At 41.4% G+C, this 26,946-nt stretch overlaps 1 protein-coding gene across 4 annotated transcripts in view; it reads right to left on the reverse strand.

The window, feature by feature from the left end:
* The window catches only part of LOC146001672 (uncharacterized), a 713,225-nt gene that overhangs the window by 261,676 nt on the left and 424,603 nt on the right, over nucleotides 1-26,946 (reverse strand). The window contains exon 1 of one of the 4 annotated variants that reach the window (XM_083139298.1): nucleotides 20,894-20,974. The exons of the other annotated variants lie outside the window; for them this stretch is intronic. The gene's annotated coding sequence lies outside the window, so the exon portion shown is untranslated. Of the gene's footprint in view, nucleotides 1-20,893; nucleotides 20,975-26,946 lie in introns of those variants that run through there. 4 annotated transcript variants of the gene reach the window in all.

The following is a 26,946-nucleotide window of genomic DNA, read 5'->3' on the forward strand; positions in this document are numbered from 1 at the left end:
GTGAGATCCAGAGTTCATATTTTAACGTGTTCGGTTGTCTGTATCCTTTGACATAGACAACCAACATTACAGTAAGATATTGCTGGTTGTATATTGCTAAGGATATGACTTCCTTCAGAGCAAGGAAAGAGAAGGGATATGCAGAAATCGATCTGTAACCATCACATGCCAAAAAGAAAGCTCGTACTTTAAATTATTCACGAACTACCACCGTCACTTTTTCCCCTAAATCCCAGATTTAAATTTGGAGGTGAAAAAAAAAGCACAATCGACGGGAATTGCAGGAAGCGGAATTGGAAATCACGTATTCTCGCGTATGAGTAATTTCGTCGAGTTTCGAGGCCACTTAAACAGGGATTACGACCCTTTTTTGTTCATTCCGGATGCGAGAAGTGCTGATGGAACATCGTGGCACACTATATATATCGTCGCGTTGATTGGCAATGCAAATCTGGATGGCAAAAAATCAACGGGGGTCATCATACAGTATCCTTTCAATTTGCATACCGAATGCTTTTGACGATTGACTTGTCCGAGTTTCAAATTGTAAAAAAACAACCCCAGCTGCAAACGAAACAAGAAAATAAAACTTGTTTCGTTTTTTATGTGATGAAAACGTAAGTATGGCAACATGCCAATGCATGAAGAAGGAGATGTGGTGGTACGGCTCCACACATGTACACTCTCGGTCATTTTGTACAGGCGTTGTGGTCATCACCACGCTCCAGCCGCTTTTACCCCCCCCTACCAGGTATCCATTTATTAGAGCCTGAGTGAACTCCAAATCCGTTTCATAGAGCTGCACTGCCAGAACAACTCACGCCTAAAATCACTCAAGCCAGGAATCGAACCCAGGTCTCAAGCGTGATAGTCTTCATTTCGATTGTTCTTATTTAGCGTCTCTTTTCTACCACTTTTTGCTAAATCGCGACGATGAGGAGGAATGATGATATGATGAAATTGATGAAGGGGCACACAAAGAACACCCATGTCCAGGCCATGATTAGAACCCGGCACCCCGGTCGTTTAGAGCGCTGAGTTAACCACTCCGCCACCGAGGTTCACATCTACAGAATCACTGACGCTGGAATTTATATATTTCTATTATTTACCTGGCATTTCTCTTCATTTATGGGCTAAACGTGCCGTAGATAATAGATGATTGGATGCAATTGATTAAATGACACTCAAAAAACATAATTTCTGCCTAGATTTAACTTGAACTTCGAACCCTCTGTTGCGAGCTCTGGTCAGAAGGATTTCTTGGTACAGTTCCAGCCACTCACAAGTCTGCCATGTGCAGGCTGTTTTGCCAAACGTTTGGTGCAAACATGGCGAATGTCCGCCGTTGGACGAGCTATTCGGAAGGGCAAGCAAATAATATCAATGAGGTAATCAAGCCCTTAAAGGACAAGTTCTTTTCCGCTCGGCACCTGAAATGTCTTCTCCCTGTACGTGGGTTGCCTCCCTCCCCTCCGCTGTGACAATCAAGCGCTCAAATTCCCTTCACAAAGAGAAAGGCGAGCTCTGACTGGCAGAACCCAGAATTTTCGGAGCACTCTCAGATGGCTTAGTGATAACGTCACCTTATGAACAAGATCCCCGATGGAGGGATATTGCTCAGTGATTCGCATTACACTTTAAACTGGAGACATTTCTCGGCATAAAGTAGACTTAAAAGAACTTCGAGAAACAAACTTTTTTTTGACAGAACTTTCGGTGGTAAGATCGTAAATCGATTTTCTTTATTTTACGCCTCTTTTTGTGCCACTTCTGCCTAATTTGCGAAGATGAGGATGAGTGATTCTGCTATGATGAAATTGATGAATGGACACTCGCAAACATCCCCGGCTGGGATTCGAACCCGGGACCCCTGGCGTCGTAGGACGATGTACTAGTATGTTAATAGGAATAGTGACAATCAATGTTTACTGTAAACAATGAGAACTTAAAAGTTGGATGTAAGATATGTACACTTCAGATCAAAAGGATTTCATAAACAAGAAAAATACATTCTGCATCCTTGGAAACAGGCAATCAAAATTACATTAACGTATTCCACATTGCAAACCTTTAAGGATACAACTTCGTTTCGAGAATAGGGTCACAAGGAAGGTAACTTTTCTGCTCTTGAAAGGAGACCACTATTATGCTGACTCTACCATTGCTTGGAATACTAATGTAACAGCCAGATAGCACCCTAAGTGTGTATAGTCACCATCGATAAAAATGGGACACCAACATCCTGAAATATAGGTTTCCATGGAATGTTTTGTGTGTATTGCCTAACTCTACGACTAGGCAAACTTGCTATTGAAGTTCGCTCATCGCCATGCAGTAAGGCAACACACACAACGCACTGCAAAGAACCTGGTATTTCAGGAAATAGATGTTTCATTTATATTGCCGGTGACTGTACATAAAATATACGGCGCCCACCATATCATGCACAAGGTATCTGACAAAACATCACCCATTTTCACGTTCAGCCGTCTGGTTCTACTCGTAAAAAATACGGAAAAAAATCTTGGAAAAATACATTTCTTTCACAAATCATCGCTCCTAGGCAAGATAACACAATCTGTTGCCCAACGCCACCCCCCCCTCTCTCTTTCGCTCTGTGATACCAACTGGTTTGCAATCTGTTTCATTTCGCGATTATTCGACATCCAGAAATCCGCAAGCCAAGGGAGGAAAGAGAATTATGCGTTTTTATGAATCGAGAAAACTGTCTCTGAGCAAAATTTAATGGCTTTTTGGAAACTCGTCAAAGTAGCAAGTCCCTTTTCATAGGGCCGCAGAGTGAAAGTATTCCATGGATGCAAAGGGGAATGGAGGAAGGGACCTTTTCATCTTGCATTCCAACCCTTCCTTTTTCTCTATCTTTCTCCTTCTTCTCTTACGAAAGCTGTGTGCCTTCTGCTTCATGAATTTTCTCTGCTTTACAATTCCAAGATGTCCTCGGAGGTTGAGGGGGAGGGGAGGGAAGATGCAGGATGCACTGAATTTGCTAAAAGCATCCCGTCTTATTGCTTCGCATTAAACGCGCGGAATGCTCGACAGTGTGTCCAACCGTAGATACTAGAATACTTCTAGTAGCAGAATGAACGTTTAATGTAAGGTAAGGTGAAGTTGTACCGGCCATTTTTTTTTGGGAGATGATGTGATCAGCACCACGTTCGGCCGCCTTTACCCCCTCCCCGGTACCGATTTATTTGAGGTTGTTGAACCCAATTACTGTTTATGCAGGGATGACGCTGGAAATAACCCCGACCTTGGACCCATCCAGAGAATGGAACCCGGGTCTCACGCTTGACAGTCACACGCCCTTTCTACTGGACCACCGCAACTCCCAAACGTTTAATGTCTGCACAAAGAAAGACTAAGAAAAGATAAAGATTTTGAAACACTCCTTCGCCTGGAGTAAAATAATAGAGGAAAGCATGGACGAGTTATCAATCTTCTATCTCTTGGGCTAATCGCGACGACGATGATAAACTGATGAAATAGATGATGGGACAACCACAAATTCAATCAATCAAGGAAGCAAAAAATTGACACAGCAAGATCTTCAACACGATGGAAGGTCGTTTTTCAAAATCTCAGAATACGATAATCCAATCCCTAACAACAATCAATTATATCTGTGAACAGATAAGATTCAGGTACATATCGTTTCTTCGCCGTAGATAAAACATATTTCAGATATCCATGTGTGAACAACAAAAGTAATGACACTTATTGAGCAGTTTGAGCTTTCAACTTTCATTTGTGTCAAGCGGTAAAATTGTGACGTCTTGAAGGAAGGCATATCGTTTGAACAAAATATAAATATGAAGTTGCTTACTTTTATTTACATTATTATGTGATCTCCTATGAGTCGACAAACTACTACTCTTTATCTTCTATCTCAATCCATGATTCTTTCTCTCTTCTTTTCTGTGTATTTTCCTTCTATCTCTATATATCTTTTCCCTCTCTCTGTCTATGCATTTTGTATCTCTATTTACTTCTTTGGATCTCTCTTCCTTTTACAATTTCCTTCTCTCTCTTCCCCACTGCATGTTTCTTTCTTCATGTTTCTGTCTCTCTCTTTTTCTCTCTGTCTTTCGATCTACCTTCATCTACACTTTTCTTTTTTTCTTTTTCCTCATATCCTCACTACATGCTCTTTATCTTTCCTCTTCTCTGTCTCTTTCACTCTCAATCTCTCTGTAATTACCACTTTCTATCCTTATCTCAATCGCTCTTTCTATCCCTTTCTCCCTCTATACATGGCAGTGTGCAGAATTTCTTTAGAAATAGACAAGCTCATTGCTGTCGTATCCAGGGAACTCATAAAATACACTCCCCCCCACTCCAACTCCCCATCTCTGTGACAGAGAAAACAGATTTTTATGGGCGGTAAACGTCTCATGATCCGTGAATAATACGAGTTCCCCTTCCCATTGGGTTCCTTAGTTTTAACGACTCCTTGTTTATTGAAATGTCTAACGGAGATTATGATGTGTAGGGGCTTGCACGATGAAATATAACCTCAGATTTAAGTGCTGCGAAATTGGCTATTGTACAAGGGATCTACAAGTTTGAATATTTTTGCTTGAGTGTGTATATTTTGTTGAGTGCCTACTTGTTTTTGTATGTGCTTTTTGGTTGAGTGTACTATTTCGGTTGGTAATGGTAAAGTTCCCCGTGCATATAGTACTGTGCCACGATGTCACATTTAAGGAATGTGGGGGTAGGGCTCCACATATTTTCGACCTCGGCTATTTTAGAGATGATGTGATCAGCACCACGCTCTGGCCTCCTTTACCCTCCAGGGTTGCCCCCAGGTATCCATTGATTTGAGACTGGGTGAGCCCCACAGCCGCTTCATGCGACAAGGCCGAAGTAATTCCTGCCTTGGATCACACATCCCGGGAATCGAATCCGGGTCTCCCACGTTGCAGTTAGAAGCCAAACGGACTAGACCACCACGGCTCTATTCTATTTCGGTTGAGTGTGCTTTTTGGTGGAGGGTTTAGATGTACAGTCACCGGCAATAAAAATGGGACACCAAGATTCTGAATACTCGCTTCCCTGCAAAAGCTTTATGTGCGTTGCGTAACTGTACGGCGGTGGAGGTAGACGTTGCCACTGAACATTTCTCTATTAAGATCCACTTATCCCCTTAGATCTAGGCAACACACACATTGCAGGGAAGCAAGCGTTTCGAGATTGAGGTGTTCAATTTTTATCGCTGGTGGCTGTACAATTTTGGTTGGCCATATACAGGGTGCTCGGAAATTCCCCTTACAAACTCCTAGGGCAAGTAGAGGGGACTGAGTAGACAATATTTCGAGTAGGAACCCATGTCCGGAAACGTTCCGTTTCCGTGCTACAACCATGACAATGTGTCGGAAGTGCCTGTGTTGGTATGCAACCGGGTAGGCAGAACATGACGTCAGAAGATCACCTGATGACCTAAAGTGTAATCATTTATTACAACCATGTCAAATGAGGTGTTACGTAAGGTACAGAAGTGAATGACGTGTAACTCAGTCCATAATAGAAACCAATTTATTTGGTAACAATGCCAAGGAAACAAAAAGAAACGTACTATTCATTGATCAACACCTGTGTCGACAGTGGAACGCAACAATTTGTAGACGTCACGTGCCATCAGGTGATCTTCCGACGTCAAATACTGCCTACCCGGTTGCATACCAACACAGGCACATCCGACACATTGTCATGGTTGTAACACAAAAAGGGTACGTTTCCGGCCATGGGTTCCTATTCAAAATATTATCTACTCAGTCCCCTCTACTTGCCCTAGGAGTTTGTAAGGGGAATTTCCGAGCACCCTGTATTTGCGGTTAATATCCATTCTTGATCTGGTGCGTATTTTTGGTTTGGTTTTTCACCGCATGGGGAAGCACCACGTGCTTCCATCTTTCTTCCAAACAGTAAACTACCACACATTGCAACATCTTGGCAACTTGTATGAATCGGACTAGTGTCCGCGTTAGCTCACTTTTATTGGAATAATCAATATTACCATATCTCAAAATATAGTGGAATGGCCCGGTGTATTATTTAGTGAACATTTCAAACGTTCTTCGAGATGTCTCCTTCCGATTATGAGGCCAGATCAGTACGGCCCTTTTCAACGTTCATTCAGGTGACCTACCTACACTCTGTCCCTAGTATCTCTAGAGGAAGCGAACGGAATCAAGTCTGCGCGAGGAGTGGCCTAAGAGGGCTCAATCAATGAACTCGTGAGAGGAGAAGCGAGCACATGGAGGGGAGAACGCAGCTACAGCTTACAACAGTTTTCACCAGCGCGCACTGCTTTGCTCCATTCACTCGCTTTCTCCCCTTCTGTACCATTATGCGCGGCCTTGCTTCACATATTACCGGGCACAATATATCCTTCTTTAGCAAGATTTAATACTTTAGAAATTATCGACCTATGAATCTCGGAAGTTAAGCAGCTTTTCAACATTGCATAAACAAGATACTTTAATGACGTCAATATTTTGAACTCTTGAGAGAGCTGAGCGCACACACAAAGAAGAGAGCATTAATATGTTATCAAAGAGAAAGTTTTGCTCAACTCTGACAAAGGAGATCGGAGAACGAAACCTTCGAGTAGCAAACAAAATACCTTGTACCTTCTTTTCTTTTCACAAAAGAGCAAGAATACTCAACTCCTGTGAAAATATCTTTAAGAACAAGAGGAAAAGTCTCGAACTTTTTTCTGCATTAACCATATTAGCCGTGGAGAGAGAAGGGTACAACTTTCTAAAAGAAAAAGTTATGTTGGTACCTCGCATCCGATTGTAGGTAAGGTTATGAAAATAGATTATTATTTTTAGAAAGAGCTTTCCAAATTTCCATGGAAGCATGGAAAATGGAAGAAACGACTTGAATAGAATATAGTTGGAGAGTAGGTTGAGGTTTGTAACGAACCTGAGTGTTTAAGGTTTTATATTTGTAAATTGTTAATGTTTTTAAATGTTTGTTATTTCAAATAATGTTCAGAATATCACGGACAACTATAGTTAGACTGGTAAGGTTGTTATTGGAACTTGTACATATGTTTTGAAAAGCGTCATAATCTCTTAGTGATGACGTTAGTTTTTCAACTTGCCAGAGGAAATGTATCGTATCATGACGTAGGCGTGAGTCGAACCTAGGACCCAGGCAACATAAATAAATAAGCTAATCATGTTATAAAAAGCATTGGAAAAGAGCTTCTTAAAAGCTAATCACGCCAGCGACCTTCAGCTAAGTTGGAAATCAGGAAATCAGCGTTTTTCCTCAGACTCGCCGTTGCCAAAGGACGCGATCGACTCAGCTGTCATAACGGCCGATAGTTCGAATTTCATTTAAATAGGTCGCAAGTCTTTCTTAGTTGTTTCCCGTTTTTCATCCAAGTTAGTAGTTGCCAAAGAACTCGGTCTTAGCTGCTTTCAGTTAACGTCGATTCAGTTATCGCGAGAGAACTCCTCAGTTGTCGTTAGTTAAGAAGGAAGAACGAACGATCGCAGAGTTGAAGTTTTTTAGAACATCGGTTTACGCGAGTCTAGAGTTTAGGAGCCCCGAGAAACGCTCCCTCGTCCGTGGTTTTACAGAGTAGGACGGGAATCGATCCCAGGACCAGCGGAGAAGAGATTGCAGCAGAGCTACATGTAAACGAACATTCCTTATGTCTTTCCTCACCTTACCTGTCCAGTCCATACAAGTGCTTTTATAAGAAATTCTGTTTAGTGCTTCATTTATGAGGGGTGTCACCTCACCCTTTATGTTCCTCTCGCTTAGCAAGCGAGTGGCCAAAAGCTGTCATAGCCTATCAACGATCACCTAAATATTTGGTCTTTAAACGGTATGAACTCGCCTGAATATTTTCAACTAACCACGGGCAGGTTCGGAGAAACAAAAAAAGGCGAGAAATCGACAAGAACTTGGTAACGGTGAGAATTCGAGAATAGTTTTCGGTTTGAACATAGCCTGGATAATTTATTGTAACTCCTTAGGTAATACTGAACCTATGAAACTAGTCTAGAAAAAACATTAATTCCTTAAGACACCCAAGCCTCAGTAGGAAAGAGACAATTGATGTAACCTGGCAAAATGAATTTATTTCCATGATTGCACAGAATATCAACCTCCTCTGGTTCCACAACAAACATTTACAAGAGATTTTCCAGCCGTGACTGTCCCAGAATTACATAATATACTACATAGGGTTAAAAATTCAGCACCAGGAATGGATGGAATTCCATACCAAGCTATGAAGAGTTTACCTAAAAGGGGATTTGATACTTTAGTCTCTATATACAATAAAACATATACCGGGGGTACCTTCAGAATGGAAAACACATGTAGTAATTCCTATATTAAAGTCGAATAAACCACCATCAAATGCCCATTCCTACAGACCAATAGTCCTAATTTCAGCATTGGAAAAATTATTCGAACGCACGTTACATAAACGTCTTATGTGGACTTACGAAAAACAACTATAGTTTCCCCCCACGCAAATTGGTTTCAGATTACAACATAGTAGTCAAGATGCCATTGCAATTCTCAACGCAGTAACTCAAAATAACTTTGTTATGAATTCCTATTGTTATAGTTATATATATTTATCAACGTGGAAAAAGCCTATGATTCTGCAAATATCTAGGAATTCATTTCGATCGTAAAAGTAATTGGAAACTGCATATAGATTATCTACTAAATAAAGGAAAATCTATCCTAAATATTCTTCGTGGCTTGGCAACCACTAGGTGAGGTAGTCAATCCAGTCCAAATGTTAGTGTTTATATGGAAAATAGTGAGATGGCTCTGTCTCATCGTCGTAAACAATTAACAAATAAATTCCTTTTTCAAAACTGGGAGAATCATAATCACCCCTTTAATTTGCTATTTGAAACACGAAAGCAAATGTTCTAGAACCGATCAACCCGAATTTTATTTCCTTCACTGTTATTGTATAGATCCTGACGCTTACCAACACTATTTCACATATCATTTATCTCCAGCATACAGTTCATACCCAGGCTAATGTCCACTTTTCAAATTATGGTCAGCATGCTCACTATAGAGAAATATGGACAGATTTGATTTTCATTTATACTGATGGCTCCAAGAAATTTCAGGATGTAGGTTGTGAGTTTTATGTCCCTGAAATTAATCAACACGCAATATTTAGATTACCACCAGACACTACAATCTTTACAGCAGAATGCTACGCGATTTAACGTGAACTAACCTATTCAATTCAAAATAACTTTAACAAAATACTCATTTTAACAGATGCGCTAAGCGTCTTACATGCACTAACATCATCATATCTCCAACTATGGCGTCAATCTATATTCATTATATTGATTTTAGAATTAACAAGCACAACAAAAAAAAATTAACCGTACAGTTTACGTTAAGGCACATCACATTAATCAAAGTAATATATTGGTAGATACGTACGCTAAGAGAGCAAGGGATTAACCTCAAATATCTTTTATTAGACTTCCTTATACAGATTTATTACCTAGAGTTATGCCATAGTTGAGTTCTGTTTATTGCACGTCGCTTTCTGCCTATTTTGGTTACCCCCGACGATGGAGGTGAGTGGAGGAAAGATGAGATAGATGATAAGGCTGAAATGCACAAACACATGTGGAGAGCGCAAAACAACCCCCTCAGAGGATTATAATGGCTGTGGATCCAGACGCCAGAGCTTTGTTAGCCTGTACAGGGTGGAAAAGATTTTGGAATTTGAGTGCTTGAATCAAAGGTCACCCCATTATGCTCTATTGTATGCAAAAGCGCTGCCATATTTAGCTTCCCCGATGGCGCAGTGGTAGCGTCGTCTCCTTGTAGTCGGGTTCGTTACACGGTGGAGGCACAAGTGGTTCGAATCGCACTTTAAACTGTAGGTACAGTCCCGATTATCCTTACTCTGCAAAAAGTGGACTTAAAACAACAACTCAATCAATCAATGAATCAATATTATTATTTATTATTATTATTATTATCATTTCCCCCCAACATGTTTTTGATTCGTTTAACATCCTATACTTTGTCTATTGTCTAACTTGGTTATTTGAACATGTAATATGTTACATAAGTCTTGATCGTGAATTATAGTTGCGTATCCAGGGACTCGCACTCCATCTGGAACCCCTGATTTAATACCCTACACCTGCGGAGGGATTGTGCAATGTTATAAACCCCACCCTCTTTCAGTTCATGTGATGTGAGCTGAAATGTACTGCAAATATATGAAAGAGCTTCTCTCGCATGGTTTTTCCACAACCCTGCGTATCTTTTAATTAAAATATTTGCGTGAAACCCAGGGACCACAAACAGATCCGGAGCTACATACTGTGTACCGACAGCTTAATCGCTATCCTTTCCTCCTTTTTGTTTACATTGCAGTGTTTTCTCTCCTAATGGAACGTTTTGCTTTACTCTCCTGAACGAGTAACTTCAATTCCAATTCAAAATATCTCGTTTCGTGTTGTGAAGGAAACGTTTAATCAGAGAGAGTTCACTACCTTTGCTCAAGAGGTTAGTCTCAAGCAGGAAACGAGAGATTATAGCAATACGTCCATTTAATGAAAGGAGAACATGGCGAACAGCATCAAATGCTTTAGAGAAATCTAGGTAGGTAGCTTAGGCTCATTGTATACAACGTGGGAACACGATTGATTGATTTGTTGTTTTAAGTCAACTTTATGCCCAGGAGGGATAATCAGGACTGGACCTACAGCAGGAGCGTATTCTAGACTAGCTAGGCTACCTGCGAAGCCTGAAGTCTAGAGAATAAAATACAGGAGAAGAATCGATCAGAAATTGTAATTAACATTATTCATATCAGTGAGATGATGATGCTGATTCTGGAGTTGGCAACCTGATTTCTTATGAGTTGGTAACCTGAATTCTTATGAGTTGGCAACCTGATTTCTTATGAGTTGGCAACCTGATTTCTTATGAGTTGGCAACCTGATTTCTTATGAGTTGGCAACCTGATTTCTTATGAGTTGGCAACCTGATTTCTTATGAGTTGGCAACCTGAATTCTTATGAGTTGACAACCTGAATTCTTATGAGTTGACAACCTGATTTCTTATGAGTTAACAACCTCATTTCCTATGAGTTGTCAACCTCATTTCTTATGAGTTGGCAACTTCATTTCTTATGAGTTGGCAACCTGATTTCTTATGAGTTGGCAACCTGATTTCTTATGAGTTGGTAACCTGAATTCTTATGAGTTGGCAACCTGATTTCTTATGAGTTGGCAACCTCATTTCCTATGAGTTGGCAACCTCATTTCCTATGAGTTGGCAACCTCATTTCCTATGAGTTGGCAACCTCACTTATTAGGAGTTGGTAAATGTATTTCTATTCATAGCCTAGGACCACGTGACATTGTGAGATAGCCCAGATCTTGGACCCAGTATACGCCACTGACCTACAGTGGGAAAGTGGGATCCGAACCACTGTGCCATGTGGCTCCTACCTGTTATTGAACCCGGGTGGGAACACGAACTAGGAAGTAAGGGGACTATCATACAGATATTTTACGCGATGATTATGGGCGAGATAATGCGAAATAAACTTGCACATGTTTATTTACATTTCATAATTCATACAAAGAAGTTTTAAGCATTTCATGGTCAATGTTATGCTTTGATTATTATGCTCGCGGTACGTTTGTTAAAGGGCGCTACAGTCCTTTAACGGCCAGGGTGATGCGTGATGAGTAGAGCCCGGATTTCTATGTAATTACATATTTTTTCCTTTATATGTACAAGCGTGGAATTAAAATATATTGACGAATTACGTCAGTAGAGATGTCACAGTGAAGTTTTATATTACATATTTTTACATATTTTACTAAATGTTACATATTCCTAAGATATGAAATATTTTTTACATAAAACAGTCCTTAAGAGGAAAATCCAATGAACTTTTGGCTTACTAGTTAAAAAAGTATCTTCTCACTTCCCCTCCCCATTTCCAGGTCTAAAAAATATAGTAACTTAAAAGTGCGATTTGCCTTCGTTGTACGTACATAGCAGTTCGTTGATTCGCCGCATCGTAACAATTAACTCAAGATTCGACAGTGTTTCAGTTTCCAGTTTGTAACATGGAGCGGCAAGCAACACACAGCGAACGAAGAGAACCAACAATGGAAGGCGGCTAGTACAACGCTGAGAGGCACTTACCTTTCATCCGTACATTGTTGTGATCGTTTTGATTTTTGCAGCCGGCGGCGACAAATCTTGAATGAAGTATTGTTAACTCAACCGTAGAATTTCGTATACAGGGTGTTTCTTAAGGTCGTTTACAACGCTTGGGAGGTGATTCCTCACACGAAAACAAGCAAAAAGTCTAAGTTCCATTTTTACGACTGAGGCTTCGTTTCCGAGATAGGAGCCTCGCAAAAGGTGACAAAGTGAACGTCACACCTAACTGGGACGAATACTATCACAGATAGAGAGGCGGTTCCAAGGGAATCATAAAGGAATCGTATGTGCTCAGTCCGGAAGTCACTATGAAAAGTTCACTGCACGCATGCGCAATGGAGTCCTCAAAGGGATTGGGGATTTCCAGCAACAACAATGCATGGAAAAGGTATGTAACGCAGCAAGAAGGACCGTGACAATGAGAAATGCGTTCAAGACAACACATCCCGACCTCAAACATCAAAACATGACCACCGAACACAAAATCCGAAAAGTTGAGCACGGTTGCATACCCCAGTTACACGCGAGGAATGAACGAATCATGTCATGTGGCATACGAGAGACAGGAGGAGGGAAAGAAAAACACAATATCAGATGATTGCGACAACGTGTATTTTTACACGCGACAACTGCGTAATATCCCCCCCCCACACACACAACAAACAACAAATGCTACAATATCTTACGCACAGACAGTCCGTGTCACTGTACACCAACTGAAGATGTCACTTTCACCACACAAAGGGGGTGGGGAGCAATACCAAAAGTGTTCTCACTGGTATTTGCCGAGGGCAATAATCACAGACGGTTTTCAAAATGTCTGCCGTTTACTTCTACGCAGAGATGACAGCGACGAATCAAGGATTGTCGAGTACGAGCAAACAAGCCAGGTGTATCTGCTACCGTCGCGGCGGCGACGTTGATGCGAGCAACGAGGTCCTCAGCTGATGTGACAGGTGTGTCGTATACGAGGGTTTTCATTTCTCCCCAGAAGAAAAAATCGAGAGGGTTGAGATCTGGTGACCTCGGTGGCCAAGGCACAGGCTCATCCCTACCAATGAACCTATTGCGAAACACGTCATGCAGGAAATGTCGTACATTACGATCGAAATGAGCTGGTGCACCATCGTGTTGGTACCACATTTCTTGCCGCAGTGCCAAAGGTACGGTCTCGAACAGTTCAGGCAGAACCTCACTAAGAAATGCATGATACGTGCGACCATTCAGGCGAACAGGGAGAATGTATGGTCCAATTAAATGATCATGTACTATCCCGCACCACACATTCACTGAAAACCTGTGCTGGTGATGGGCCACAAAAAGTGCATGTGGGTTGTCAAAGTCCCATACATGACTGTTTCTACTATTGAAGACATCCATCCTGGTGAAAATGGCTTCATCTGTCCACAATACGTTTGCCCCGAAGTGAGGGTTTGTGTCCAGCTGATGCAACAACCATTGGCAAAACTCCATACGAGGGCGAAAGTCACGAGGTAACAGTTCTTGTACTTTCTGCAGTTTAAAAGGGTGCATTCCTTCATCTGACAACACTCGCCAAACATTCACATGAGACGTGTTTCGTGCCCGAGCGAGCACTCGCGTACCGGTGCCAGGATGTTCTGCGACCGCTGTTAACACATCTTCTGCAAACTGATGTGTGCGTACACTTCGGGGTCTTCCAACTTCTTGTCGCGGTGGTAACACTGACCCTGTTTCACGCAGTCGACTGTCCACTACCTGAAAGAAGGTGTGAGACGGTAAACGTCTATGTGGAAAGCGTTCTCCATAAAGACGCCTTGCCTCACGGCTATTCCACGTGCCTCCCCATACATGAGATGCATGTCTGCTAGCTGCTGGGTCGTATACGCAGCCATCTGTGTAATAGGGAGCTGGAACTGCAAAGTATTGTTTTTGTTTAACACTGGCACACTGCACAAATTGGCCGTATCACCGTACGAACACCACAGACCAATTGTTGCGATACTTGACTTGCCCACTCCACCACGTCAACTTCTTTCAATGCAACATACTAGTACTCTTCAATGCGTATGACAACCTAGAGCGAACTGCTGATCATATCCCAGCACCTGCAACACGATTGGGACGACTGCCGGAGAGAACCAACCCTTCGAGCTCCTCTCGCGGGAACAGCAGTCATGAAGGTCAAACGTAGACTACGAGAGCCAGACTTGCCTGTGCAGCGCTTCCAAAACTGGTCTCTTTTACGTCACAATGATCGCGTGCGAACACTTTTGGTATTGCTCCCCACCCCCTTTGTGTGGTGAAAGTGACATCTTCAGTTGGTGTACAGTGACACGGACTGTCTGTGCGTAAGATATTGTAGCATTTGTTGTTTGTTGTGTGTGTGTGGGGGGCGGGATATTACGTAGTTGTCGCGTGTAAAAATACACGTTGTCGCAATCATCTGATATTGTGTTTTTCTTTCCCTCCTCCTGTCTCTCGTATGCCACATGACATGATTCGTTCATTCCTCGCGTGTAACTGGGGTATGCAACCGTGCTCAACTTTTCGGATTTTGTGTTCGGTGGTCATGTTTTGATGTTTGAGGTCGGGATGTGTTGTCTTGAACGCATTTCTCATTGTCACGGTCCTTCTTGCTGCGTTACATACCTTTTCCATGCATTGTTGTTGCTGGAAATCCCCAATTCCTTTGAGGACTCCATTTTCATAGTGACTTCCGGACTGAGCACATACGATTCCTTTATGATTCCCTTGGAACCGCCTCTCTATCTGTGATAGTATTCGTCCCAGTTAGGTGTGACGTTCACTTTGTCACCTTTTGCGAGGCTCCTATCTCGGAAACGAAGCCTCAGTCGTAAAAATGGAACTTAGACTTTTTGCTTGTTTTCGTGTGAGGAATCACCTCCCAAGCGTTGTAAACGACCTTTAGAAACACCCTGTATATATTTCGTCGCGTTTTCATTTTAACCATTAGAGTTTTAAGAAGAGCTTGCCTCAGTATTTAAACAGTGTTTTAGCTGTAGAAAGCTGGAATGGCTCTGCGTACAAGAACATATTATCTGATCGGCGACAAACATTTACTTCTGAACATTTGGAAATGTACCTGGTAACATATTGTACGTTAAATAATTAAATACAGTGCCTGCCCCAAGATCAAAGGTAACCTGAATTTTTGTAAGTGCTTTTTGAGTGAAAAATATGGGCAACGAAAATTTACTACTGAACATTTTGAATGGTACCTGGTGACATTGTATATTAAATATTGAATATATTCAAATTGTGGTTAATATTTTTGCTCTATAAGAACATAAAAAGTATTTAATGTAAGCATTGTAATATTGTAACTTCAATTTTTGTAAGTCTTTTTGAAATAAACATATCCCTTTGTGAGGAAAAAATGTAACAAAAATAGGAAGTAACGTTTGGAATAAATATTTATAGTACATATTTCATTATGAATTTACATATTTTTTACATATTTTAGACATTTTTATTACATATTTATGTACATATTTTAGGGGTTGATATTACATAAAAATCTGGGCTTTAGTGATGAGTGTACCATACGCCATCGCACCTGTTTTCTGGCTTTCGAAACCGGATACCACTATTATTTTTCTTTTCAATTAGCTCCCCAATTGTCCTCAACACCGAAATTTATGGGGCCACCGGGAACCGAACCCGGAACCTCCCGTTGGCCCACACCAAGTGTTACTACTACTACTAATATTTATATATGTATTGCAATTCTGTTAGTGTAGATTTTCTCACACATCGCTATGATGGCCTTTCCGATGGCGTCGTTGCCTTCTAATCAAGGGTTGCCGGGTTCGATTCTCGGTGGAGGCACATAGTGGTTCCGATCCCAGTTTAAACTGTAGGTCCAGTCAGCCTTACTATGCATAAAGTGGACTTAAAACACCAAATCAAACAATCAGCATCGCTACGATGCTTATGAGATGAAATGAGATGAAGTTGATGAAGGGACACTCACAAAGAACACTCAAGCCCAGGCCGAGACTGGAACACGGGAAATCCGATGGCGATATCAAAAGTCGACTACTTAACGTGCTCGGCGACGAAAATTGCAATAATAATAATAATAATAGTTTGTTGATACTTAGTGCTGACCGCAGCAATGCCCAGTACATCACCATATCTTTATTTCTACAATTAGTTCACTGCAGATCATTATTTGAAATGCTTATTTGACTTCTTATCAGTAAAAAAGGTAAAGTGCTCCCCTGTGCTTAGCACCACGCCGTGAAGGCGTATAAGGGGTGTGGGGGTAACGCCCCACACTTTCTTGATCCGGTCGTGAGTGGGGGTGATGTGATCAGCATCATGCCCCTGACCACCTTTACCCCCCAGGGTTTCCCCCAGGTACCGTGGGCGCCGGGACCGCTTCCAACGTTAGAAAAGTTCCCGGATTTGAACCGGCCGGGGATCGAACCCGGGACCTTGAGCATGGTAGTCAGACGCGTTACCGACTGAGCCACCGCTGCCTTATCAGTCGGCCGCCATTTTGAAATAAGGAAAATGTGTCTATACGGGCCTATATTTACGCACCATGTAAGCAATAGCTCTTAATAAATAGTCATAATCAATCTTTGATAAAAGTATTTTCTGTACAAATACAGTTATATTGTTACAGCATCTTAAATTAAGTTTGTAAAAAAACATTCCAACCAGTTCTTGTAATTAAATATTACACAGCAATCTGACAAAAAATTCTAAATTAATTCTATTTTTCCAGTGTGGCAATTAACTGTTGAGCTTCACAATTCACTACCATATTCTAGTAAATAAAATAATGATAATGATGTGCGATATTTTTCGAAAAGATTGGATTTATTGATCTCTTACCTTCAACAAGCAGGTGGTCTCGCAGTAAACAGGACGTCCTGTATAAACACTATCGGTTCAAAGATTATCGGGCGACTTAGAAAAGCCCCACAAAACCGTTCGTTTTCAAAGGAATCGTTACGATTAAAAGGGCCAAGACACATTAACCTCCGGCGGGAAGCGAACGGTCATAATACCGACTGAAATTCCAAGTCCGATGGCGGACGATTCGTGCAAGTTTGGATCGAGACGTTGCCATCAGCTCCATTCCCTCTTCCCTAAAGTTAAACGGGCACTTTGTGGCTCTTTAATGGCCGCATTTACACCGTTTAATTACATTAGAGTTGTTTACGGGGATTGACCGCCGAAATTGGCGCCGTTGCCGCAATAGCGCCAAACGACTTTTCGCCAAAAGTTTTAATGGTGGTTTTGGGGCTGTAAAACGTCCAACGCCCCCTCCCTCGCCCCCCAGGAGAACTTTCTGCACGACCAGAGTGCACTAGAACCAAGCGTTGTTACTACAAAAGGGAAGAATAGGATATGTGCCAGACTTTCCAGGCCAAATAGTCACAATGCTCACCTTCGCAACCACCAATGGCTTGGGATTCTAATCCCTGGTACTAGAAACAAATATGCATTACTGCTATTGCACGTTAGTGCATCTTGCAATAGTTCCTCTGATCTAGATATGAAAAAGTAGTGATTTGGCTCCCAATTTAAACTGTAGATCTAGTCCCGATTAGCCTTACTGTGCACAAAGTAGACTTAAAACACCAAATCAAAAAATAAAAAAGTAATAAAAGGTAAAGGTTATTCCATTTTATTATTTAGCGTCGCTTTTATGCCACTTTTGGCTAATCGCGACGATGTGGATGAGTGATGATACCGGGTGGTCAGAAATAAAGTTACCCAACTCAGAGTCCTCTGTAGCCTGTTTGAGGCATCGTAGAACTCTGAAATTTGGTGAATCCACTATGCAGACCATGGGGAAGAGGATGACGATAAAAAATAGTTCAAGTTTCCGCCACCAGCCCGAAATGTGGCGCTGTAATAATGAATATTGAAAAACATAAGTGATTTAGCTGAGTTATTAATTAGAAAGACATTTGTTAGTGGTTGGAAGTTGCGAGAAAATAATCTCTCGTTTATTGCAAGATTGCAAGGTAAAGGCAAATCCATAACCAATTGGAGCAGTTTACGTCATTATTACAACCCATCATGGAAGTACAGCGCCACATTTCAAACTGGAGGAGGAAAATTCAACTATTTTTATAGACATCCTCTTCCCCATGGTCTGCATAGTAGATTCACCAAATGTCAGAGTTCTACGATGCCTGAAACAGGCCTACAGAGGGCTCTGAGTTGGGTAACTTTAATTCTGGCCACCCGGTATGATGAAGGGACCGAAAATCGAACCAAGGACACCTGGCGACATAGCGCAGTGTGCTAACCACTCCTCCACGGAGGTCGGCTTAAGTGATGATATGATGGAATTGATGAAGGGGCAATCACAATGAATTCGATTCGATTCGAACCAAGGATCCATGGCGACGTATGGCGGTACTCCACATTGCGATATGCTGTGACGGCATAGAGGGAAATCTTGAGGCAGGGACCTAAACATTCATAACCTCTGCCCCTTTTTGAAAAGGTGATGTGATCAGCACCACGCGTTGCGCTAGTTACCCATTTACTAGAGGCTGGATGAACCCTAGACGCTACATGCGTCACAATTCCTACATGAAATGACCCACGCCTGGAGTTGAACCTGGGTCTCCGGCATGGAAAGTCAAGACGCCCGGCAGCCTGGTCTGGATATTACATATCCATATTAATATCTCTCTACTGTGTTTCGATGTCGCCACCGAAATTTCCTGGTTCGAGTCCTGGCGTGGGCTTGGAACGTATTTTGTAAGTGTCGTGTCGTCAAATTCATTTAGCTCCACTCATCGTCGCGCAGAAAGCCTAATCGGTCTGCATTTGGCAGACTAACGAGGCTCTGGCGTCTGGATACACACCGAGTATACTCCATGTGTGTTTGTGATTGTCCCTTCTACGATTTCACATTGTATCCATCCATCCTCATCTTCGGGATTAGCCAAAAGAGGAAGAAAACCGAAGTAAAACAAGTCAACTTGAATCAATCAATCTATAATACGTTCCCGTGGATGATTTCCGTAAGTGCTGTATAGTAATAAGCTATTGATCATCAAGATATATTTCGCTTTGGGCTCCGATTGCGGGACGGCATGGGTTCGAGTCCGCCTGGAAACAGTTTCTGGGACCTCGGCCTGTGTATAGGACCGGAACTCGGGTGAGTACCGTAACCTGGTCTCCGAAATCTCGTATAACGGCTGGGGGTTCGACGTGCTGACCCCACGCCACCCCATTACTGGTTTAAGATCTCCACACCTGTAGGTAGGATTGTGGGAGGGAGACTGGCAGTCGGTAGATGGGCCAAGGCCCTTACAGGGCTGTCGAGCAATGGGTTATTATTAACTAACTCTCTAGCATTCTTAAACCCGAAGGTAAGATGAATCCAAAATGTTTCATCCTTACCGGTTTTCATTAGGTCTATCTCGATTTTAAAACTGAAATAAATTGATATTTTCTGCTGCTTTAATTTGACTCTAGAGAAAACAAGTTACCAATTATCAGGTTTCGTAAATGGTTAGAGTACTTCTTGGACACCCTGTATTAAAAAATAGCACCAATTAACCTGTGAGATTTGAGTGATTATTGAAACCATTCTCGTGCTATATTTTTTGTCTGCATATGGCAACACTGACATTTGACCATCAGCAACCGTTAAACATCGTAGGAACGCAACGAAATGCTGTGTCTGACACCATAGCGGGTTCAAATACATCACCACATAAATGGAAAGTGCAGAATAAGGGGTGAAATAAACGATTTCAAACTTCTGCTCGAAATGAAAGCCAATATTTTGACTTTTGAGACGCGTTTGCTATTTCACCTCCCTATATTGCTCTCCATTAACGTTCGCGGCAAACGACAGGAGATGAATGTTTGTCCATAAGTACAGGTCATTTTTCCCCTACAATTACGCCGTATAAAACTACCCATTTGTAAACAGAGGCGAAGCCATAGACGTAGATCGTTTGCGATATTATAAAACGGTCGATGTGACCGCACGAACTTTTAAAGAGATGCTTTTTCCCACTTTAAAAAAAAAAAATACTGGACGTAGATCATTCCACGTATGATTTACATGCATATCTCAAGGCAAGCGGGGATGGCAAATTGCAAGTACGAGGGCTGCTGTTAAAGTTTCTGCAATCAGTATGAAAAACGACATGTGAAATTCTGGGAATGGCTTTATTATTTTTCAAAGTATTCACCCTTAAGATCGATACACTTTTGCATACGCTCAAACCAATTTTGAAAGAATTTTTTCCACTTATAACATTAAAAGTTGTATTTAACTTAAGAATGAGCTTACTACTTTCGTTCAAGCTAAATAGGATTTTCAGCTTTTTACAAAACCTGATTTGCTGTATAAAGCAGGAAAGAAAATAACTTTTTACAATCTTTTATTTCTGAAGTTCTAATTAATATTAAACAATTAGAGAAGTTCCTTGGTAAGTCTCCTTCACCTAAACAAATGTCTATTGCAAACTGGGGAGCCATCTACCAGTTATTTTATGAGTCGTCTGGGTATCTGATTTATAGTGAAAGGTTCAGATACAGGAATTTACGGAGAGTGCCCCGATTGTATCGGTGAAGATTAAAAAATGTAACCATACTTGAAAACTATCACAAGATAGAAGCTAATATAACACATTGAAAAATATTACTCACGGTTGTATAGTTCAGCGCTGTACTTTTAACTTTGTATTGATCGACGCTAAAAAGGCCATATATTTGAGAGCTCTCAACACTTAAGGAAGAGTCACTATCAAAATCACTGAGCACTTTTATTCTTCAACTTCTCGTTGGCCCTTCCTCTTCATTCCTCCTGTCCGTATCCTTATTGCGGTAGACGCCACCTCTCGCCGATTCATGACACTACAAGTCTTTCGTCTTTCAAACAACGAGTTCACCATTCGTGTTCTCTTTTGGGCTCGAACTATCTATGCACTTTTGTGTTTCGCGGTGACGAAATCTAAAAAAATGTCAACAGCTCGAACGACTGCAAACTTTTCGCGTTTTTCCAGCAACGCGCGCGCGGACATCAACCACAAAGACCAGTCGCTGTAACTCTCTTTCGCCGACAGATGCAACAAAACCCGCGCCCGAAATTCACGAGCGCTTATTTTCCATTGTCTTTGGGACTCAGTCTATTATTTAAGAGGGGAGTGAAGCTAGCCTCTTTCATCTTCATTCGTTCCGAATCATAAGTCCTACAACAATCGGTTATACACTCTGAAGCTGATACCTCAGAAACCGCTGTTCGGAATGCGTCAACAGCTGCTTCAGACAACACAAATCGCTCACCACTCATCTTATTTTTCATGTGGGGGAACAAAAAGAAGTCATTAGGTGATACATCAGGTGAGTACGGACAATGAGTCATTAATTCGACGTTTTCACTGGACAAAAAATCAACAGTTTGGTGTGCTGAGTGGGAACTGGCGTTGTCGTGGTGAAGAATAATGCGATGATTTGGGTTTCTTTTACGCAATTGGTTCATAACCTCTGGCAAACAAGTTGTTGTATACCACTCAGCATTTACAGTCCTTGGATCTTCTAAAGCTATTGTTGCCACATATCCGGTATAACCGAAGAAACAAGCAACCATTTGCTTGCCAGCACTCCTCGAACGAACAACTTTTGTTGGTTTCGGCTCACTTTGCAACACCCAAACAGTGGATTGTTGTTTTAGTTTCGGATTCGTATGAATAGCTCCAAGTTTCGTCTCCTGTAACCATGTAGTACACCAAATTTGACTTGCCTCGTTGGATATTTTGAGCATTTCTTTACACCAATTTACACGAACCTGTTTTTGAGATTCGGTCAAGTTCTGTGGGATCCAACGGCATGAAAGATTCCGTACGTTCAGATGAACATGCAAAATCGTGTGTATTGCTTTTATATCAATGTTCAAGGATGTCTGAATCTCACGGCAACAACAGACGTGGATGGACGACCTTCATGAAATTCATCACTAAGAAATGTGCTACCACGCTGGAATTCGGAAAACCAATTGTACACAGTCCTATTGGATGGGGCTTCATCCCCAAAAGCCAAATAAAGTCGCTCGATGCATTGTTTTGGTGTTAAACTACATTTGAAATCATAAAAAAATCATTGCCCGAAAGTGTTCACGAGAAATTACCATTTCTAACACGAAACTACTTCTTCAAACTGGTGTGAAAAATAAACGAATAGGTTTAAACAAACAATCAAAGATAACTTAAACATAAAAAGGTATATTGTTCCGATTTTTATAATATCGGAACACTAGCGCCACTGTTGGTGGTAGTTTGCAGAAACTTTTCCACCAGTCCTCGTATTTAGAAGTAGACTATATTGAATGTGCCTTCCTCATCGGCCTCACCCTATTTATTTTTAACGGCACAACAGTAAAATGGGAAGAAAACCACTGGGGAGAGAAATAGAGAGAGGGGAAGACGGAGCAGCCACAGAGAGATACAGAGAACGACAGAGATAGAGACGCAGAGAGGGACAGAAGGAGACACACAGAGAAAAGAGAGAAACAAAGAAAGTGTGAGAGAGAGACACAGAGATAGACAGAGAGAGGCACACACACACACACAAACACACCACACACACACACACACACACACACACCACACACACACACACACACACACACACACACACACACACACACACAGAGGTAGAGAGAGAAAGAAAGAGGGACAGAAATCCAGAGATAGAGACATAAAGAAACACAGAGAGAAAGAGAGAAGGAAAGACCAACAGAGACAGAGAGAGAGAAGTAACCTGGAAGAGACAGAAGGAGATGTAGAGAGAGGCAGACCGAGAAAGAAAGGAAAAGGCGAGAGAAAGAAAGAGAAACATACAGAAATCCAGACAGAGAGAGAGAGAGAGAGAGAGACACATAAAAAACACCGAGAGAAAGGAAAACCAAGAGAGACAGAGAGAGCGAGAAGAGACTCGGGATAGACAGGAGGAGATGTAGAGAGAAAAAGAGAGAGAGACAAAGAAAGAAAAAGAGAGACAGAAACCAGAGAGAGAGAGAGACAGAATGAAAGAAAGACCAAGAGAGACAGAGGGAGAGGGAGAGTGGAGACATGGGAGAGGCAGAAGGAGATTTAGAGAGGGGCAGGGAGAAAAAGAAAGAGAGAACGGAGAGAGAAAGAATGAGAGAGAGAGACAAAGGAGGAGAGCGAGAGACATAGAAAGAGAAAGAAACAGAAATCCAGAGAGAGAGAGAGAGAGAGAGAGAGACATAAAGAAACACACAGAGCGAGAGAGAGAGAGAGAGACATAAAGAAACACAGAGAGAGAGAGAGAGAGAGAGATAGATAGAGACATAAAGAAACACACAAAGAGAGAGAGAGAGACATAAAGAAACACACGCACACACACAGACATCAAGTAAGAGAGAAAGAAAGACCAAGAGAGACAGAAAGAGAGAGAGAGAGAGAGAGAGAGAGAGAGAGAGAAGAAACCTGGGAGAGATAGAAGGGAATGTAGAGAAAGGCAGAGAGAGAATGAAAGAGATAACGGAGAGAGAGACAGATATAGAATGATAGATCTACGAGCTAATACAAGTGAAGGCTTGAGACATACGTTCCTTTCTAAGGATATGTCCTCATGAGACAACTTGAGCAGAAGATGCTAGAGAAGATATTCACCTGAGAGAGGAGAGGAGACGAATACAAGATCAGTCATGAGCATGAATTATCGTCGAGGAACTTTTGTTATCTCCTCACGCGGATCCACATTTTACAACAGTTTTATACGAGCGAGGAACTGTGAGTTCGAATTGTATGCGAGTTTATGGCACACAATATGCATCCGCTTTGTACAACAATTGCCCCTCAATGTAGAGGATCGTTGGGGGTTTATTGTTCATCGCGATGGCAGACACTTTTCACGTTTCTTTTATGTAAGGGACGTGCTTTAAAATTTCAACTCGGATGGATATTTTAGTAGGGAGAAACTTTTTTGTGTCCATATGCGTGGAAAGTAAAAAGGGGGAATGTAGGAAGCAGATAGTTTTCGAATTTGCACAAAACGGCTTACCGTTTTTGCAGGGATACTCAGGAAAAGTATCGCAGAACTTGAGTTATTTACAGTTGTGCTTCTCAAACATAAGTCTGGACATAGCTGAGGTTTTTGGCTGGGAGGGGGAGTGCTACAGCACCTGCTCTGTATCTCTAAGAGGCATCCACTGGGGAAAAATATCTTGCAAGGAGCCAAAAACCGGAAAAAAATTAGATGTTTGAAATATTGCAACATTATAAGAAATAAAACCAACCGTCTGATATATCTTGGCCAAATGTGATGTTAGTCCTGGATCTACACATACAGGGTGTATACAAAGGACTTAACGAAAACAAACTATCATATTCTCGGTGTCGGTAGAGATATCGTATCCAAACTTTACAGGGAACGTCATTATATTCTGGAATATAGTTTGCATACTTCTTAGTTCTCAAATTTGCTATATTTGACTTCGCTTTTGTGCAACTTTTGGCTAATTTGGGAAGATGGGGAGGAGTGATGATATGATGCAATTGATGAATGGACACTCACAAACATCCATGCCCAGGCTGGGATTCGAACCCGGGATCCCTGGTGTCCTAGAGCGATGTGCCACTCAGCTTTAGTTCTCAATTTACCGTAGAGTGTGTAGTGAAAATATAACATGCTACAACTTTCAAGAAAGTATCTTTCTGGCGAAATAATATCGCAAAAGTAACAGCAGCTTGGAAGAGGCCCAAAAAGCATTGTTTATCTTGTGTAGTCTGTATACTGCTCCGTGTAGCTTGTGGTAAAATAAGGTGAATGAATGTTGCAGTATCTTCTATGATTGAGTGTAACATCAGTCATGAGCCTTAACATCACTTATGTAAAACAAGAGATATATAAACAAGCATACTATGTAACATAAATCTGTACAGTGGGATCCATGAGTATTACCGTGCAAACTGTCCATGACTCTTTCGTGTGTTATTAAGCAATGGATTTTTATGTATGCTGGTTCAGAAGTTGTCAGCAGCTTGCCTTGAGTTTTCTTTTAATTCTTGAACTTTATATTCGGTCAAATAAAGTGCACGATCATGGTGATGGACAATTTGCACGGTAATACTCATAGATCACATTGTACAAAAGTGATAGTTAGTTACTTCAGATAGGTACAGATTATACAGGGCTACTATACATGATTCATTCGATTTCAAAATACTGTGTTTTCCAAAGTATTGAACAAACAGATATGAATGATACATGAAAATAACTGTAAACTCATCAAGTTTGCATCGTGACACACCAGTTGGCAGCACGACTGCCTGCACAAAATGGCGACAATCTAAGAAAAGAGTTTCTGTTTGTTGAAATATGTGAGATGTTCATCTGTTATAGCAGTGCAGCGTGCATTCAGAACAGGCCTTGTTCTGGACACTGGTACAGTTGAGGGAACGCATCAATGCTTCTCTGATGACCAGGGGATTGGTACAAATATATGAGTGGAACTCGATTACCGCTTGGATGTGTGTCTTGATTGATTGATTAAGTTGGTGTTTTATGTCCACTTTATGCACAGTAAGGCTAATCGGGACTGGAACTACAGTCTAAAGTGGGATCCAACCCATTATGTGCCTCCAACGGGTATCAAACCCGGGGCCCCTTGATTACAAGGCACGATGTGTGTTGTGTGGTCAGAGGGGCACATATAGAACATTTTTTGAATGTGAGGAAAACTTCGTGAGTGTACAGTTATTGTCATATATAATTCATATCTGTATGTGCAATATGGAAAAAATCATATATAGTAGCCCTGTATTACAAAATGTGATCTGTATGCTTAAAAGTGGATGCAAAGGTATTTCCATATTTTTCAATGGAAGTTTCCGCATTTGATGTCGACCTGCGACAAAACGTGGTGGTTTTAAGTTATCCTCGGAGCCATTTGTGGTGGCTGACTCTTGTCAAAGTAATGATAAGAGAACGGCACGACTGCATAATTGTGGTAGTACATTGTGTTTCTCTGTCTGAGAGACAAACGATTATGCGGAATTTAATAACGTTACAGCGTTTCCCTCTCTGGCCGAGTACATTATTTGCGACACTTTCACAGGAGCATTTCCACAGCAGATATTCCACTTGGGAAACTTTAGTATCGCATTTGGAAGCTAAACATGCTTAAACGAAACAGCGGTACGGTAAACGTCACAATAAAAACACTCGTAGACATTTTTATTTGATTGCAAGTTAATTCAAATGCTTCCGTATGCAATTTTAAGTCCAATGAGATGTTCATGGTCTCCTGAATGTGAGTTTAACTGCCTACATGCTCTACGAGTTCGTTTTTTAAAAAATGTATCTTACTTCTTCTCTGTTTTCTGTCACTTTTGGCTAATTGCAAAGATGAAGATGATTGATATCGTGATGAAATTGATGAAGGAACACTCACAAACAACACCCATGCCAAGGCCGGAACCCCTGACGTCATAGCGCGGAGGTCGGCGCTAGTAGCGTTGATGAAGATGAATTCTGATTGAATGAAACTCATAACATCCGCAAAGGAAAACTCTAGCTAAGACCTTGATTCGAACCTGAAACCTTTGATAGCAAAATCGTGAGTCCACGTTGGGTTACAAAGACGTCACAAAGTTCATAGAAACAGTGAGTTTATTTTGGACAACCCTGTAGCGTGTTAAAAATATAAAGTAACACAAGTTTATGCCTATTAAAAC

This window comes from Lepisma saccharinum, chromosome 17 (assembly GCF_977018435.1).
Source record: "Lepisma saccharinum chromosome 17, izLepSacc3.1, whole genome shotgun sequence".
Classification (NCBI taxonomy): domain Eukaryota; kingdom Metazoa; phylum Arthropoda; class Insecta; order Zygentoma; family Lepismatidae; genus Lepisma; species Lepisma saccharinum.